Source organism: Phocoena sinus, chromosome 21 (assembly GCF_008692025.1).
Source record: "Phocoena sinus isolate mPhoSin1 chromosome 21, mPhoSin1.pri, whole genome shotgun sequence".
In the NCBI taxonomy this organism is placed as follows: domain Eukaryota; kingdom Metazoa; phylum Chordata; class Mammalia; order Artiodactyla; family Phocoenidae; genus Phocoena; species Phocoena sinus.
In genome coordinates this window covers 5,609,795-5,622,276 of record NC_045783.1, presented here as the reverse complement: position 1 = coordinate 5,622,276, position 12,482 = coordinate 5,609,795, and the positions used below count along the sequence as shown (strand labels likewise).

General features: G+C 39.1%; 1 protein-coding gene across 2 annotated transcripts in view; it reads right to left on the bottom strand.

Annotated features, from left to right (window-relative positions):
* Window positions 1–12,482, bottom strand: part of ASB5 (ankyrin repeat and SOCS box containing 5) — an 87,896-nt gene that overhangs the window by 38,348 nt on the left and 37,066 nt on the right. The gene's annotated exons all lie outside the window — the stretch shown is intronic.

Genomic DNA, 12,482 nt, shown 5'->3' with positions numbered 1-12,482 from the left:
AAGGAGTGGGGGCATTTGTGATAGATTTAATTTCTGGGCAGTACTGACTTTCTGTCTTCATTTGTTCTTTGAGAATTAACTCTGAGGGTCCCTCCGTTAACATTTATTCAGCATGTAGAGGGGCCACACCACTGGCCGAGGCAAGGTTAGAATTGGCAATGCCCCGGGGTAAGTGGTAATAAGATCCATATTTTAAAATTTGAATCCCCTCACCCTCTCTCTTCCTTTTCCCCTTCTTCCTTTCTCCCTTCCTTCCTTGGATATTTACTTAGTACCCGCCATGTGCTAGGCATCTTTCCAAGCTCTGAGAGTGAAAGGAACCTCTGTCTTCACGAGACACACAAGCTGGTGATGATCTGACTTGGTGGGACAGTCAATGTTGAATCTGTTTGGGATACCACACAGATGGGGAAAAAACAGCACAGAAAGTATTAAGTAATTCTGGGTCTAGGAAGGATTATTACAAAGACTGCAACCCGCCACAGAGATAGCTCTGGAAAAAGAACACTGCTTGTTTCATAGTATAAATGAAACAAACAAAATGCTGCAAATGGTCAAGATGGGCGATGTCAGAGGCAACGTCAGAAGACCAGGGCTCATGACTCACTTTCCTCTAACTTGATCAATAACCTTGAGCAAGTCTATGTATTTAAGCCTCTGTTACCAGCTCTGTAAAAGAAGCATAATACCATCTAGTAGTTTGTAGAGGTCAGTGATGAGATGAAAAGGGATCGTGTATGTGGAAAGACTTCGTGGATTACAATAAAAATATGACATTATCACTAGGAAGTGTGGGGTAGGTCGAGTCAAAGCTAGAAATAGAAAGACACTTGCTGACCACCCCCTATTAAGTTCAATTGCCGAGAATTTGAGAAACTAAGGGTTCACTTTATGGTAAAGAGGATGTTTACTTTTTTCCATTTCTCATTTTCTCCTCCTTCTACAATTATTAACCACAGAATATTTACTAGAAAAGCAACACAGATGTACCTCAATTTAAGAAAATGTAGTACATAAAAATGTATATTTACAAAATGAATTATTTCCAAAGGAACTCCTTTAAGTAACAAGTTTACATGATCATATGAAAATTCAGTAATTTACCAAAAGCTGTTTTATACACAACGTATGAAGCAAAACTGTGCACATATTCTGGTGTATATACATTTGATCGGTGTTTTAGCAAGTTCTAAACATAGCTTTAAAAGCTCCTAAGATTTGGCTATTTTGAAAAATAGCATATCTTATAGAATATTTCAATTTCTGATATTACAACACGGAGCTGGATTTCTATCACCTCATAAAACGAATGGCCAGTATTCTATCTGCAGCATTATTCCTTAAGAGTCTACCGAAGACTACTCTAGTCTGAGCTACCTTCCGAAAATCTGGGGGAACCGTCACTTACTGCTGTGATCTCAGAAATGCTACTCTCCGGTTTGTGAAGTCACCATAAGACATTCTGATTTGAGAAAGTTCCTTGTCCATCACCATGCTCCTGCCAAACTTTCAGTAGTAAAGCTGGTTTCTGACTGGCGCTTGAGCTTGGTCATGGACACTGAAGGAGGGACGCTAGCCCGACCTGCCAACGAACAGCCTTAATATTCCTGTTCCCCCGTGGTATGGTACTATATACAGCTTAATGGTCTCATGCTGAAGAAAGAAGACACGATCATTATTTGTGATTTACTATTCTCTTAGTAGAGGCTTAGTCAGCTTCAGATAATCCTTGCCGTGGCCCAATAAAGAAGCAAGGGCTCCTTAAAAGTTCTTGGAGGGCTATTTTGCAAACCTGTGCCTAGGTTCCCAGATAATTTAAAATACTGATAGACTTTGAGGTTATTCAATGATTCTGTGATATAATTCTGCATCTTCTTCCCAGATATAGTCCGCTTATTTTTTTTTAAGAAAAAGGGTTTTTTCCCTCTTTCTTCATAAGAAAAAAACCCCACTTTTTTGTAAGATATGTCCAGTGAAAAACTATGTTTTGCTTGCTTCCTGGAGAGACCAGCTGGCAGAAAAAAAAGCAGAGAAAATAAAGGAAAAAAGCCAAATCCCTGAACAGGCTGACTCAGCTCTTCACTGTTAGTGCTGTCAGTATTGGTTTTTGTCTTCCCTTTTCAAAAAGCTGCCAGGGATTAAGAGAAAAAAATAAAAGGGTGAGGAGGACAGTTTGGCGGAGGAAGTTAACACCCCGGGCTTTGCGATGCTGGAGGTTAAGAAGCTTCAGCCCTTTCTCTGGTGGCCACGATAACAGAGCAGCCGGAAGTGTGCTGTTCCATGTCACTGTCACACGCCATGACACACTCATCATAAAGCCCTTCCAGAAAAGCCCAGGCTTTCTACAGTATACTCATAACCAGGTACCTGACCAGTTTGCCCAGGAAAACATTTCCGTCCAAAGAATTTCTGGCAAGAGGAGTTTCTTAGACAGAGTAATATGATGGTAGAAAAAATGTCTGCAAGTCATTTAAAACCCCGTGCTGGGGCTTCCCTGGTGGCGCAGTGGTTGAAAGTCCGCCTGCCGATGCAGGGGACACAGGTTCATGCCCCGGTCCGGGAGGATACCACATGCTGCGGAGCGGCTGAGCCCGTGAGCCATGGCCGCTGAGCCTGTGCGTCCGGAGCCTGTACTCCGCAACGGGGGAGGCCACAGCGGTGAGAGGCCCGCATACAGCAAAAAACAAAACAAAACAAAACAAAAAAAACCCCGTGCTGTGAACTGGCCCGCCCACGTAGCATCCCCTCCAGGTCCTCGGCATCCTAACCAAGCCTGCTATCTCCCTTTGCTCCGATCCCAGGTGATGGCTCAGAAAACCTTGTTTTTTGTGAAGCCTGTCAGAGAAAAATGTCTGAATCACAAGAATATCTTGAGTCTTAAAGACACAGAACCAACTTCTCATTTTTTGCTTGTATTTAGGGGAAATTTTGCATATTAAATACTTAAAATTATGTTTGGAAGGGGCCAGCAGACAAATCCCGTGGACGGCACAGAGACCTGGGGAGCCTGAAGCTTGATTTTGTCAAGGCCGCTGTTCACACCTTGTGAAAGACCAGTGGTGGGAGAGCCAAGTGGTTGAGAGAAAAATCTCAGGAGCCAGTTGGATTTGGCTTGAAATTCTATGCTTTTCGTTACTAACTGGAAACAGTTGACAACTTAACTTAAACTTTCACAGGGCTCCGGCTTGTTACTCTTAAATTGACATTTAAATAAAACCAACCACGTAAGTTCTGAAATCATATACCTGAAGAGCCAGCATGATGCTGGGACAGAACACTTACTTGTCCTAGTGTGACTACCTGCTTACGGCGACTGTTTAGCAAATATAACATGATAATTCCACCATCTTTTCTTATTGATGCTTCTCTGTGTTACTGAATTGTGGGAACTTTTGTACTGTTTTTAAAAATTTTTTTAAGTACAATATAAAGAATTAACATTCATGGGGCCAGACACTGTGGCATGTGGTTTAGGTAATACACTATATCCCGTATAAAATTTACGGTAACCCTCTGAAATAAATATCATTATGTCCATTTTAGTGATGAAGAAACTGAGGCTAGACTTTAAACAACTTTCCTAAGACCACACATCTCAAAAGTGCCATGATAGAAAAATTTATGTGTGACTAAATCGCTATGTTACCAGCAGTGTGATTTATGCAGGGGTCTTTTATTCATTCCACAAATATTTGCTGAGTTTCTTCAATATTCAAGGCATTGTTTTTCCTATTTGCCATTTCAGTTATTTCAAGGACCAACTGACTTTTCGCTTAGTAAATTATAATTTCCTTCTCTAGACTAACAGCAGTTTCCCCCTGTAGTCCTGTTACAATTCAGTATCCAAGTTTTTAGCAGGAATCAAGTTTGCCTCATGAGCTTTAGATAATTACAAACTTTTTTTCTCCTTCTAGTTAAATACTTTGTCTTTTGAAAATCTTATTTTTTAAAAATAATCAAAGTATTCATTATAATGCTATAGAATCAGGTTTTTGCTCATGTGTGTGCTTTTAAAAATTAAACTTCAGATGATTATAAAAATCTCAATCATTGAATCCAATTAACTTTCATAAACAAAAATCATTTAAAAAATATTTTCGTTACTTCCAATGGACCCTAAATTTGAGCTTACTTAAACAGATTTCCCTTTCTTTCACATTCCTGGAATGTCACACCAATTAGATACGCAAGCATCGTTTTAGGACTTAATATTCACTATACAGGAGATAGTCTCTCCAACGCAAACCAGGCTTATTTTGTTGATTTCTTTGAAAAATGGTAAGTAGCCCTAAAACTTCACTCCTCTGCTAGATTTTACTGGATGAGCAGTTTCATCATACCTACAGGGAAAAGACACAGAGATAAATGCTCAAATTTTCCTTTAGCTCCTTTTCTTTTAGTTCTTGGAGAGTCACTATGAAGAAGCATTCATTCCCTTCCCAGACTCAACAGATCTGTGATTTTATGTATTTGAACTCTAAAGGAACTGGCTCTTTTCCTTGTCCTAATTCCCCATCCTGGATCATGGCTCACGAGGGAAATAAGACACCAAGCTTTCCAAAATTCAGAAATTCCTTCGGTGCATCATTTCGTTCTATAAATTACTACTTTCTCTTGATGGATGCGGGGAATCATCATTCCTCTAGTGAAGGAGGTCGAGTTTGGAAAACAGAAGTGGCTTATCAATCTTCCAGCGGTTAATCAAAGATGTGTGGGGTTGTTCCTGAGGAATTCACTCACAGCGTCATCAGGACTTACATGCTCATTACTTAACTGCTATCACAGTGTGTTGAGAACTCTTTAGAGGAAGACCAGCATCCTTTAGCACTTTGGCAGCAGACGACCTGCCTCGATCAACTAACGAGGAACATTCGAGGAGCAGAGTTTCAACGCACAGGCCTTAACTTTAATTGCATCATTGTCAGTTTTCATTTAAATCAAGCTGCACACTTGAGGACGGAGATGACCTGGTGTTTCTATTTAAGAACATCAATGGCATTTCCATATTGAATTTCAGTTTGTTTGTACTCTGCCCATAGTTTAAGACCATGAGCCTTCTGGAAAGAGTTTATGTATTTCTGAATGCTTCTATTTTGCTCAGTAAGTAATGGTGACATGGAAATTTTAGCTGCTCTCATGGAGAGAGATTTGCCTTTGTGCCATCTGACATAGTTATGTCCATTCCTGACGGGCCCCAAATGTTTGCTGTTGTTCTAATCCCTAGGAAAGAATGTGGAACGGATATTCAGTTATGACTCATTTTACAGGGTGGTTAGGGTCTGTAAAGATGCACGTAACTCACATAATATTTTAAATAAACTGGGACAGTTTAGTTTTAAACATTATTTTCTTCTTTTCTTTAAGGAAAAATGCCTCTTGAAGTCCAACGTCCGAAGATTCATGAAAGTAGAGTTGTTCTGTTCAGGAAGGGAAAGGGGGCCCATGGGAACTTGTCCCCAAGCACCGCCCTAGTCTCTCAGTCCCTGAGGCTCTTCTAGAAAACTCCTAAATCTACTTAGCGGACAGATTTTTAAAATCCCATCCCACAGTAGCCAATGAAGAATTACAGGATTGAGAGAAGAGACCCTTCTAAATATGTCCTCTTCAACCTAAATTTCACAGAATGGACTGGTTTAATTACAGGCCACCTGGAAGTGCTAACAATTTAACAATTTATGAGACTCTGTAAGCCTCTCCTTCCCTGAGCTGATGTTCTTGGGGCACTTCCAGTCTCAAAAGCCAGTGGTCTGCTTGATAGTGTTGCTGTGAGAGGGCTGGAAAGAATGAATGATTTGTTCTTTATGCAGCTGGTAAAGAAGAAATGCCAAAAGTTCTACATAGCCTGTAACCAAACACTTTCTTTTTTTAAAAAAAATCTATTGGAGGGTGATTTTGGAGGAAGAGGCGTTCCAAATAACCCCCCTGCTTTCATTGACATGGTCCATGTGTTGCTGGGGATAAACTTTCCTCTCTCTTCCCCAGGTTAGAAAATGAGCTTAATGTGTCAAGATTGAAGCCGGAATCCAAGGAGCTGCCACGGAGCCACCCTGAGGATGTGCACAGCCGACTCAGCGCCCAGGAGGTATTCGACCTTCTCTGAGATGTAGTTCACAGAACACATGCAATGACATGTTGACTCATTACACACAAGATTTTGTAAAATACTCATGGTGGCACTGATTTCCATCATTACCTAGTGGCTCTTTCTTGTAGGCTGAATCCAGTAAAGTCATTAGAAAACTCTTAATAGAACCCTTTACTTTGGATGTGTGATTTGAGAACATGTGTATTTATTTTTCACTTTGGCACCAACCATCTGTCTCTGTCTCCTCACCTAACATTTATCCTTTAACATTTGCCCCCATGAGCCACGCTTGTTCAGTTCCACAACTAAAAGTTCTCTTTTTCTTTAGAGTCAGCTTGGTTTCATCCACACTTGTACATAACCAGATATGTTCTGCCTTTGAAGTTTCACCTTGAGCTCCACCTTCTCTCAGGAAGGGACTGATACTCGCAACGGACCTTCTTAGAGAACATTCATTGCAGAACTTCACTGTGTTCAATGTAGCACCTTATGAATTTCTACTTGCTTGCTGTTTGCTTGTTTTATATGTGCAAGGTTTGGCTCCGCTGACCCAAGTCTCCTGTTACTCAGAAAGCAACTCATATACTATATATGGTAATTATTTGCATGTACACCCACATATATACACATATACGTATCCGTCCATGTACATGTAGCACATAATATTGTACCAGGAACAGAGTAGGTATCCAAGTATTTATTGAACTGAATTAAATTCAAAATTGTATCAGTTATGTCAATTAACAAGAGAAGCAGCTTATTTTAATAATTTACCACCTTCTGAAAAAGATACCAAATTGGAAAGCAGAGACCTAGTTTTCATCCTTTAACTGTCCTCATTATATAAAAATTTGAGAGTTGACTATAACAATGTCACCTATATATAAACTTCATTTTGAAATTGTTCCCCAGAATACGTGTCATTCTTCAAAAGGCTTAGTGGATAAGCAATGAGCACACTTGCTCTTTTCCTAAAAAAACAAATTCTTAGAAATAATAATAATAGTAGATTGAGCGATGGAAAGAACAGAGGGTAACAGTGGGGAACGGGGGAGCTTTCAAGCATTATGAATAAGGACACATGCATGATTGTGGGAGAGAATATGCATGGGCTTAGCACAGCTTTTATTTAACTGGTGAACCCAGGGCAGAGCTCTTCTTATCTGCATACTTGCTCTTCTGTGCTCCCCGAGCACCTCTTCAGCTTTGTATAATAGCACTCACCATGCTTTAAATTACTTGATTTTCTCTCTTTGTCTCTCCCACTAGACTATACACATCTTTAGGAGAGAGACTGTGGTTTGTGTGTATATTTTATCCTTCATGCCTAGCATAGGCCTTTGACATAGAAGACACACAAGTAAAAGGTATGGGAAGAATAGCCCTAGGAAAACTCATCCCTCCTAAGCTATCATGAGCTATGCCGGGTTCTTTAATTCCAAAATTCCATGCATTTCTCCAAATATACAGGAAGAGGAACAATATTAATACATTAAACTATGACAAAGTCTTTTGTAAACTTGGAAAGTTTGCTCCCAGATTCCTGTTCTAATTCACAGTATTATAATGGTTCCTTCCAAAAAAAGTGCTCTGGCATTTCCAAAAAATAGCAGAACATGGGCAGAATTAAAGTCTCTTAAAATGTTTTTTGGTAGCACTTTTGATTATAATGTCGTGTCTGTTGTGATAGAAGAGCAGTTCCATTGATTCCAGTTATTCTCAGGTGGTGTTTTTCCGCCTAAGTATAGAAAATGTGTCCCCAAACTCTCACATCTTCAAGGTATTTTTACACCTTTATACAATGAACAGCATGAAAGAAGTCATTCTACAGGTTGGCTTGAAGTGTGTCATTGCTGAGATTCTGAGAAATGTTCTCAACATAACTAACCTCATAGACAACCAACATGGTAGCACCAAAACTCATATGAAACAAGTTGCTCCTTGGCCACAGGTATAATGGATATGACTGCTGCACTTGCTGGCGTCTGTTATAAAGTTAAATTCTTAAAGCTGTTTTTAAACCTGGGATGGACTTTACCGATGGAGAAAGAATATTACATCATACAAAATTCTAGCTGCTTTTCCTACCCAGGTTACACTATTCTCTGGAATGACAAGTCCTTTTGCCGTTTGACTAGTGGTGCACGTTTACCCCATATCCTATTTCCAAGTGTCAACAACAGACTCACCAAAAAACAAACAAAGCATGCTTAATGGCAACCCTGAAATCAAATTTATGAAATCACAAGCACAAATATTCTACCAGATGATTCTACATACATTCTGTAGTCTATATAAAGCCTCAACCCTGAAAGGAGCACCCAAAGAGGTTGGGTGTCCCTAGATTGTTTCTCAAGCAGCCTCACAGAGACATTACCTCGATGAATTTTCCACCCTCTAACATTTGGCCCATGGCCTTGCAGGCTTGGAAACCTGATCTGTCAGCAAAGCTGGAGCAAAATCACATCTCAGAGGTGGACTTACAACTCAAAGAGCACAGAGCACTAAAGAGTGATGTCAAGATGCAAACATAGTAATTTACAGCGAGAACCATAAATGTCAGACGGACTGAAACACTCCAGGGGCAAAAGCCAGCACATTCTCTCTCTGTGGACAGACGCGGATGGAGAGCCAAGTCATAACCGGAATGTCGCTTGGTGATAAAAAGGTGGAACAAAGGGAATAAACAGTAAATAAATCAAGGGCAAGGCTGGAATTCAGATTCTAGTTCTATGACTTCCTGATTCACACTGACATTTCACACTAGAGACAGGTGACCCACCAGACTCACCAAGCCGCTGAAGACCCAGCTCTCTGGGGTGGCAGAGGCTGGGAACTGCAGGCTCGCCTGGGTGGGTAATTCATCTTTCTGAATGACAGGCTTTTCCTTTGTTATAACTAATTCTGGGAGACCCCAAGGTAACATTTACTCTCTCTGCCAATGCTATTTAAGGTATCATCAGATTCATTCTTTTTCCTTTTCTCCTTTTTATTTATTTTTTGTTGTCATCCTTTCTTTTCTATCCACACCACCACTACCACCAAACAAGTCTAGGTCCTCATCTCTTTATGAGGGGCACGGGCCTAACTGGTCTACCTACTTCAAACCTGTCCCACTGCCCAACTCCAAAGATCACTACTGTATAAATCAACCTTAAATTAGCGTTTTGTACGTGTCTCTTCCCATTTTCCTACCTTCACTCATACCAAACACTCTCAGTGACTCCTACTGCCTTCAAAGTTGAGTTTGAATTGCTTGGCCTGATGTTCAAATTCTTTCATATCTGTGCCCAATTTATTACCATTTTTCTACTGCATGAAAGTTCGACTCCGGTCAAATCTACTGTCTCTTAATATCCTAGGTGCACTCCAACTCCTGCCTCTGCTCGTTCCTGGGTTCCTGGGGTCAACTCAAGATCTTTCTCCTCCATAAAAATGTCTCTGAAGGTCCAAATCTGAAACTGACCTTTCCGGTCTTTAGGCTCATTTAGTATTTAATGTATCTGGAAAGTAAGTATTATATGTAGATATACCAGCTCCTCAACTAGAATAACCTACTTACAGTGGGGAACAATACATTTTGCCTTTTTTATATCCTGTTTCTTCAATGCCTCCATACCAGGGGTGCTCAGTAAACAGGTGCTTAGAACTGACCTTGTTTGTCCACATGTAGGTAAAACTACTGAACTCTCCTCAGAGCCTAAGATAGAACTTGAAAGGTATGACCCTTAGCAGAGGAGGGGAGCTCTCTCTCCAAGTGTCCATGGGTTACTAGTGGCACGTGGCTTCTTCCAAGCCCTTGGAGTGATATCAGAAGATCAGTGTTCTCCCCTGCATCTTCCCCTGCTCTCCGCATTGTCTGATGTTACAGCTGGAGACACCGTTCCACTCGTTAGTCTCACTCAGTCTCAAAGTCAAGTGTTAGCTTTAAACACAGACTAGACCTCTGATATGTGGACACTATCACCAGGACACTTAACAGCAAGAACCATACAGGGAGACAGAGACACAGAAAATCCTATCGAGTCCCTTCAATATGATGGCAGAGTTAATAAAGGGATGAAAATGCAGATTTCTAAGGTTTATAGGCATAGCAAAGGGATCAAGAAGGGAGCAATCTTAAGCGATTTTAGTTACCATGTTGCTTTTCAGTATTCTTGTTGTGTAATCATACCTTGGTCTCAAGCCTGATTGGAAAGTGCATTAAGAAAGCTCATCCCATATTTGTCTAATACAATGAGCTGATTTGCAACCGTATCTGGGAAGACAGACTTCCTTTTATTTCATACCAAAGCACTACAGCTCATGGGGAGGACATCCAGAAAGTTGTCAACAGGGTCTTCCATGATTATGAAAGACGTGAAAATACACACATCATCTCATATTTCATGGATTTTGGCAGCTCCACATCAGAAATGTTGGGGAATGATCTGGCTAAGTCTTGAAAGCAGGAATGAGAAACCTAATTCAGAATGGAATGAAGGTGATAATCTCTGCTAGGAAGGAGGAAATTGCTAGATTAAACAAAGATAATTAAGCCTGATAAATCATAAAAACATAAACAAAATAAAAATAAGTTTAGTAGTAGTAAATAAAAGAAAAAGCTATGTTAAAATAGAGAAAGTAATAATTTCCTAGGCAAGGAAGAATTAATTCTTAGAGGTAGACCAAGAAAGAGCTTGTAAGGTTCCTGACTGTCCTCCTAATATTAAAATAAAATTGGAGACTAACTATGCTTACACTGAATAAAAATTATAATAATATATTGCATTGTTTAGTATATAGACTAATGCAAGCTATAGGAAGGGAGAATTTTGTTAAACAGATACAAAATTAAAAATAACAGAAAACAAACATTTGAAAACTCTATGTTCCCCATTTTTATTCCCAGGAAAAGTATTTTCTATTAGTGAGTGTGGATTTCTTTCTCTCCTTTTTGGGATATAATCCTAGAGCTCTAATATATCTTAACACAGACTCATAAAAGTAGGCAGGAACATGGAAGCCATTTCACATATTCCCATGACCTCCCAGCATGAGCACACTGAGATCAGGCTAAAGAGGGGACAAGTATTTCTTTATATTTGTAAATAAGTACAAAAGGAGATTCCAAAGCTTCTTCTAAAACCCTTGTCAATCCACCAAAAATGGTGGATTTTTAGCCAATACTTCAGTTTTTATGCATGGCAATTCTCACAATACATAGACGAGATTTGAGTATAAGGTAATGAGCTATGGGCTGCCCGTGACAGTAAACTTTCTCACCTTATGATCGCATAGCCTATTCAGTCATATATCTAAAAATACGGGTTTAAAAAAATAAAATTAAAATACGGATTTTGTTTTAAAATCTAGTCTCCTATGTTTGCTGGTTTTTAAACAACAAAATATTCCATTTACCAACATGATGTATGCCACATTTAAATACTTATACCTGGTCTGAAGCAGAGCTCGTGGGTGAGGGATTAAATATTGTCTATTTCTCTAGATCCCATCTTCCTTGTGAGAGTTTCATCCTTGTTCACTTTGCATAAGAACAAAATCTTCCTCAGGAAAAATGTACTCTCCTTATCTATCTCATACACCAAAAAAGATTTTCTACCTTTATTCAACTTTCCATGTATCTACAGAGTCGCCTAGATTTTAAAATAAGTTATTCCACACATTGAAAAATGTAGAAAAACAGATTTTAAGAAGGTAAGCTTTCTACTCTAAGCATTCTTTTTTTAAAAAAACAATAAATTACACTCTCTAATTATGTGATAGTGTATTTTGATTCTGAAAATTAAAGTTACTTTAGAGGTATGTAGGGCTGTAAAATGTGCATGCTTGCCTGATGATTTTCAAACCAGAAATTAATCAAAAGGCTCTAAGAAATTAAAATGTCACCTTGAAGCCCAACCTAAGAATTGCTTTTATTATACAGAATATCAGTGCAATAGAATGGAAATGGTTTTACAGCCTTTCAGGTTGAGGGTCAAAGTGATCATTTCTCATTTAGTCTCACACTTTAATTTCTTGTACGAAGCATGATGGATGTACGTGGTTGCATACATGTTAACATTTGTTAATTCATGTTCCTATCCTCATATAATCAATTTTTTACAGATTGAGCAAAGGCAACAACAATTCCATCAGGAAAACATATGGCATAAATCTTAATATTCACCACATTGTGCTTTACTTTATAATGAAGCAGTTAACCTTGGTCAAATAAAAATTGTGAGAAACCAATAAAACCTTCAAATCTTCTCTTATAACAATTATTTTTCCATATAACTAAAGACTTGATTTAAAAAATCATAAAATCTCAGGTATATTAAAGGACAGTTGAAGTGCAATCAGTAAATGAAGCCTGTGAACGCATGGCGTGGCACATGAAATGTTAAAAGTTAGA